This window comes from Panthera pardus, unplaced genomic scaffold (genome assembly GCF_024362965.1).
Source record: "Panthera pardus isolate Hobbes unplaced genomic scaffold, ASM2436296v1 HiC_scaffold_21, whole genome shotgun sequence".
In the NCBI taxonomy this organism is placed as follows: Eukaryota; Metazoa; Chordata; class Mammalia; order Carnivora; family Felidae; genus Panthera; species Panthera pardus.
In genome coordinates this window covers 13,211,962-13,218,611 of record NW_026526777.1, presented here as the reverse complement: position 1 = coordinate 13,218,611, position 6,650 = coordinate 13,211,962, and positions in this window count along the sequence as shown.

Genomic DNA, 6,650 nt, shown 5'->3' with positions numbered 1-6,650 from the left:
ATTTTGATAAATATACGTAAATGTAACAACAACCAGCAAAAGGAGATAAAATTGTTTACCTAAAGTAGAGACAATGGCACCAGAAGAGTGATACTTTTATAGAATCGTCTCATTTTCCACATTATGTGCTAGTACAGAAACTGATAAATAAATTAAAGCAGTGCCTAAACTATGAGATCAGCATATTCCTCCCTTAGCAGATGCAAATATTATTTGTGAGGTTCACAGCCGATTGTTTTTTGGGGGAATTGCCCTCAGCTGTGGGAAACAGCCCTGCCCAAGATCATGCCCTGTCAAAGTGGCTAGTAGTCAGTGGCCAATAACAGGTGAGTATGGAAATACAAAGGCCTGACCCACTTCCTTTCATTTAGAACAACAGTATCTAAATTATAGTATCTAGCTGCTCTCTCAGCTCCAGAACTCCCACAGAATCAACTGAGGCATCAAATGCAAGGACACTGAAGATTAACTTCTCCCTCTGTCCAGTCTTGTGTCATTCATTTTCATACAGGTATGTTTCTCAAGAGCACTCCCCCCAAAAAAGTGTTACATGCAACTTTCTATATCAGAATCTCTTTTCCAAGAATCTAATCTAAGACAACAACTGACAACTATATGGAAGGAGGTTCAATCTTAGGACTAATTAGAAAATGCAAATTAAAAACAATATGCTATTGATTTAAACTCATCAATGGCAAAAATTAGATAAATACCAATAACTATTCAGCTAATGACAATCTCTGCCTTTTAATTGGTGTATTTAGATAATTTACATTTGATATAATTGGTATGCTTAGGTTTTAAGCTATCATTTTGTTATCTGTTTCTATTGTCCTACGTATTCTTGTTCTATCTTACACTTTGAACTGATCTTCTATTCATGCGTGATTTTGTAATATAATGCACTGGCCTTTGGAAAATATTCCAAATTGGTTCACTGAATTATACAGAATTTCCAAATGTTGACACAAACCATTATGCAATAGCAAAACAATCACATTTATCAAAACACCAATCTCATCAGAAAAGTCCTTAAGTAATGGGAAACTGTCAGGTTTACAGTGATGGAAACAAGTCTTTCAAATTCTAATTTTCACTTGAAAACCCAAGTTTTATCATTGGCAACAAATACTGTCAATTGTTATTCTTGAAGTGACAGATTCGCTTTGTTCAACCTCAAGAAAAAATCTTCCACATACTGAAGCCTAAATGACCATCACTTGTGAGTCATATTGGTAAGTAAAAATGGTGCTCCATTAAAACAGTGACCAGTTCCAGTCGAACAATAACATATGCTTTTCCTAAAGACAACCATCTTACTTCAGTGTGCTGCAAAAGTGCTTTATGCATACCTTCCGTATTTGCCCACAGAATATTAAAAAGGCATGTATTTAATGGTTGAAATTTAACACAATAATTTTATTGCTTCGTTAAGGATATTGTAAAGTGAAATTGGACTTTTTAAAACTATGGGTTAATGGCATGAAGAATGTGATAACTAGTATGGTTTCTTCCTAGGACCTGATTTCTGCTAAAGTGCCTCCGCTGCTTTTACACCAGCAATGCAAATTTCCACCCAGTGAAAAAGAGAAATGACAAACATTGTGGGAGAAACTGGCAAAAATACAGATCGCCAAGAGTATTTTTTAAATGTTATCATAAACAGTGTTTTGGAAACACGTAAGCAGGTTTCTTAATTTAGCTTTGGTGGATCATGGAAGATTCTCCCAGTGATGATAGATTGACTATGTCTCAAGAACAGAGGGATGAGACAGAGAGAGAGAGAGAAGGGATATACTGGGAATGAGCCAGGGAGCAGTGATAAATAAAGCTACAAAGGAAGGCAAGGATGGACCATTGCCAAGCTGGGAAGTTAAGACTTTATTATTAACAAGATAATGAGAATTCATTCAACTGTTTCAAGGGAAGAATTGACAGATTTATTATAAAAATCTTCCTCTTATAGCACTTCAAGAATGAATTAGAAGAGGATAAGATTAAAAGGAGACCAGTTAGGAGCTGCTTGCAAAATTAAAATGAGGAATGATGAGCACAGGAACCACACTGCGGGGACGTTGAAGAAAACATGCCCAGTTCAAGAGACTAAGGAGGTTGCATTGATTTGACAGCTGGTAAGCGGGAGGGAATGAGTGTGGGGAAAAAATGACAAACAAGGGTCATTTTACTTTCTTCTTTTTTAGGAGGGAGGCAGTACAAGTTTGCAGGGGAAGGATAGTAAGTTCATTTTCTATCATCTTGAAGTGTCTATTGGATGTACTGCAGAATGGTACTTATACTGGAGTAGAGTTAACATTGTTTCGGCAACCGTGTATGGAGCATGACCAGATTTGATGCTTTTCAGGTTATCAGTGAGTTGTTGCCTAAGGTACATATATGGTATGCCTCCCAACCACGGAGCAGGAAGAGAAACCAATGGGGATTTTTTTGTAGTATGCCAGAGTTAATATTAATAGGATCCAACGATGCCCATAGGAATTTCCCATAACACCTATATTGGAAACCTATGTCTGATTTCTAGCATGCTACCAAAGAAAAGAGTTTGATCATGGAGCTATCTATTTTCTTATTGAAATTGTATTGACTTCTTAGTTTGTAACCGGGAAAAGGGAACATGGTTTTGCTTAGTTTCACAAAATAAGATTTGCATTTATTTAGCCCCAGTTCAAAGTGTCAGTAGGTTCTATGAAGTAGAGAACTTCTACAGTGTCTGGGGTTCTGTTTCCTTTCCCAGAAGGGATTATGTGCAGCCTACCCCTTTTCCTTCCCATGCAGAGTGCCTTCTCCCAGGACAGGGTCCATGTGTCACCAGTGGGGCAGAAGGCAGGTTATTACGCCTGGACAGCTCAGACAAGGAAGCACTGACAACTGAGAGGCAGACATCTGATCATTCAGCACGTGAACTGAACAATCTCCTCACTCTTAGGCTGAACCCACACTGCCCAATACGACTCAAAGTTATCCAATCACATCCATCTTTGTAAACAGCCTGGGGCTCTCCAGTTTGAACTGATGCTTGAGCCAAAGATCCAGGCCATTTGCAGAGATCTTGGCAATAGGAACCCCAGCTGTCAACAAGCAAAAGCAGTGCATTAACAGGAACACATTTAGTGAGGTGAATCTGGGGAAATCCATTTTCTAAATCCTACATCAAAACATCTGACAGTCTTGATGGTGCTTTAGACATAATCTGGCTCTCTCGAGGATAGATTTCCCCAAAGAGTAAAACATCTTTGTCTTGTATTCCATTGATTAGAAATTCAGAAAGGAGAGTGACAGAGGTTTACTTTTGTAATATCTTAAAAAAAAAAAAACTTGGCCAAAAAGAGTCATGTAGTAGAAAGACCATTACACTTAAAATCAGAAGACAGGTTCTGGAGTATGTTCTACCAACTACCTGCTTCTGCAACAGCTTTATGAGCTTATATTTTATTGACTTTATTGTTTTCCTTGTCTCCACTTTCCAAGCTGATACCTGGGCCCTTATTAGTTCCTCGCCTCCAGGATTTTGCAGGACAGAAAGCAGGAGCCACATGAAGTCAATGGCACCTTCTTATCTTTTCTAAAAGTTTAAACTGATAGAAGAAAGGTTAGTCAAAACTTATAGATATGCTTATATTTTCCCTTAGTAGTTGACAATCTAATTTCTTTATCTAAAAGAAATAAAACAATTGATTTAGTAAATAATAACCATGTAGCATTGAGACGGACCATCAAGTTGAAGATTCCTTAACATCATAGAATGTTAGAAGTTACCACTCTCATTCCCACTAGTTCTTGATAACCATGAACCTGGTGACTGGACACTGGGACACTGACCATCGATCATCACATCAATGGCCTCTTGAAACACACAAAGCTAAGGCTTGTACACTGGAAACTGCTGCAGAAAATACCCACATCTCCATGACTGTGCTTGCTAGAAGAAATCAACCCTGGCGGCAAGAATACGCCATTGGTCTCACTTCTGCATGCCAAATTTTATGTCCCTGCAACACACTGGTGGAATCAAATCTACAACTAACCTGCTCGATGCAAATGCACATGGGCAATGTTAGTTCTAGTTTCGTAGCCTCAAACATATATATAGGAAAACCACCTAGAAGGGGTGGAAATGGATGCTAACAACTACCATAATATTTAACTGCCTCAGGCAACATTATTGATCCAAACTCATTATCTTTCTTTTCAAATACGGTTTTCCTCGTGTGTTCTATCTCACTCAGTAACACTAATTACATCCAGTTTTCAAGTCAAAAACGTTGAAGTTATTTTTGACTCCCCCTCTTTCTCTTTCCATATCATCTAGTATGATACAAAATCTTCCTAAGTCTTTCTCACATGTTTCCCTTCTGTTTTTCACATAGCAACTCTTCGATTTCATGTCCTCATTACTTTTCTCCTTGACTATTCCAATGATCTCTTTTACTTTACTGTGCTTCCCTCTCATGGGTCATCTAATCTGTAGCCAAAGAAATCTCTCTGAATGCAAATGGGATCATTTATATCTCCCCTGTTCAAAACCTTACAATGATTCCATGTTTCAATTTCCAGGAAGGCAATGTTTCTCATTCTCAACTGGTGACTGCCTCCTTTTCCAGATTTATCCCTGATACTTACCCTTCCACACACGTTGTACTCAATCATTCTGGATTAATTAGAATTCCTTGGAAATTCCTTCCATCAATTCATCCATCTATGTATCTATTAAATATCTGTCAAACATACAATATTTATTAAAAATATAATAAGGTCATGAACATTAAGAATAGTAGTGGTTGATAATTGTCCATAAGGAGTTTACAGTTGTAGTTTAAACAGATGGCTACAATTCGGTGTGATGGATAATCTCCCTATACAGAAAAATTTTCCTCACACTGTGACATCTTAACTGAGTCTTGAAGGATTAGTAGCACTCACTAGATGAAGAAAAAGGAGGGAGAGGAAAGAACTTTCAGACAGAGGAAGAAATATGCACCCACGTAGAGAGGCCAAAGAAAGCAAGGTGTTTCAGTGCTCAGATTGCTGAATGAGTAGGAGATTGCATTAGTCAGAATTTTCCAGGAAACAGAACCAACATACATGAGGATATTTAAGGAACTGCCTCGAGTCCAAATTCTGCAGGGTGGGCTGACAATCTAGAGACAGAGCAAAGCTGATGCTGTAGTTTGAAGCCATAGGCTGTTGACTCAATGGAGAGTAACTGTTGCATCTCAGATCCAAAGGCTACCAAGCCTGAGACCTAGGAAAGAGCTGAGCCAATGTTGTAGTTAAAGTGTGAATGCAGTCTGCTGGAAGAATTCCCTTTTGCTTAGGGAGATGTCAATCTTTCATTCTAGTCAGACTGTCAACTGATTGGACAGGGCTCACCTACATTATGGAGGGCAATCTGCTTTACACAAAGGTCACCAATTTAAATGTAAACTTTACTTAGTGAAATAAACCAAAAACAGATGGGCAAATACTATATAATACCACTTATATGGGGAATCTAAATTAGTCAAACTCATAGAAGGAAAGAGTAGAATGGTGGCTTCCAGGAGCTGGCAGAGAAGGAAGTGGTGAATTATTAGTTGAATTACTATATTTCAGTTGTACAAGATGATCAAGTCCTAAAGATCTGTGTAATATGGTGCCTATTGTTAGCAATTCTGTATTGTATACTTGAAGTTTTGCTGAGGATATATGTTATGTTAAGTATTCTTATCACAATAATAATAATAATAATAATAATAATAATAAAGAGGATTATTTATCAGAATATGGCAACATAGGAGGACGCTGGGCTCACCTCGTCCTGCTGATCACTTAGATTCCACCCACATCTACCTAAATAACCCAGAAAACTGCCAGAAGACTAGCAGAACGGACTCTCTGGAGTCAAGCATAGACACGAGGCCCACAGAAGAGGGTAGGAAGGGTGGAGGCTACACGGACTGGCAGGAGGGAGCCGGCTTGGTGGAGGGGCAGCCCGGCCGGCAAGGCAGAGCTCCGGAGTCTGGCTGGCAAAAGCGGAGGGGCTGGACTGTGTGAATTCTGACAGCCAGCAGGACTTAACATCTGGAATGTTAAAAGTCAACAGCTCTGCTCTTGGAGAGCAGGGAGGGCAAGAGGACAACAGGAGGGAGAGTTGTTGAGCCCCAGAGGACAGAGCTCAGCTTGGCGGGGAACAAAGGCGCTGGCCAGCGCCATCTCCCTCGCCCATCCTCCAGCCAAAATCCCAAAGGGAACCAGTTCCTGTCAGGGAACTTGCTTGCACCATGAAAACACCCAATACTGTGCTTCTGTGGATCCATCCCTCCGACGGGTCTGCCTCCCTCCCGGTGCCACAGGGCCCCTCCTGAAGTGGACCACCAAAGGCAAAGCGAGCTGAGTCTGCCCCTCCTGCACCTGTGCACCTTGCAGATCCACCCCAGCTAATACGCCAGATCCCATAGAGCAGCCACCGCAATCCTGGCAGTGTGCAAGTAGCCCAGACAGGGGCTACACCACTCCACAGTGAGTCCTACCCCTGGGAGAGGGGAAGATAAGGTACACACCAGTCTGACTGTGGCCCCAGCAGCGGGCTGCGGGCAGACATCAGGTCTGACTGCAGCCCCGCCCACCAACGCAAGTTACTCCAGATAGCACAG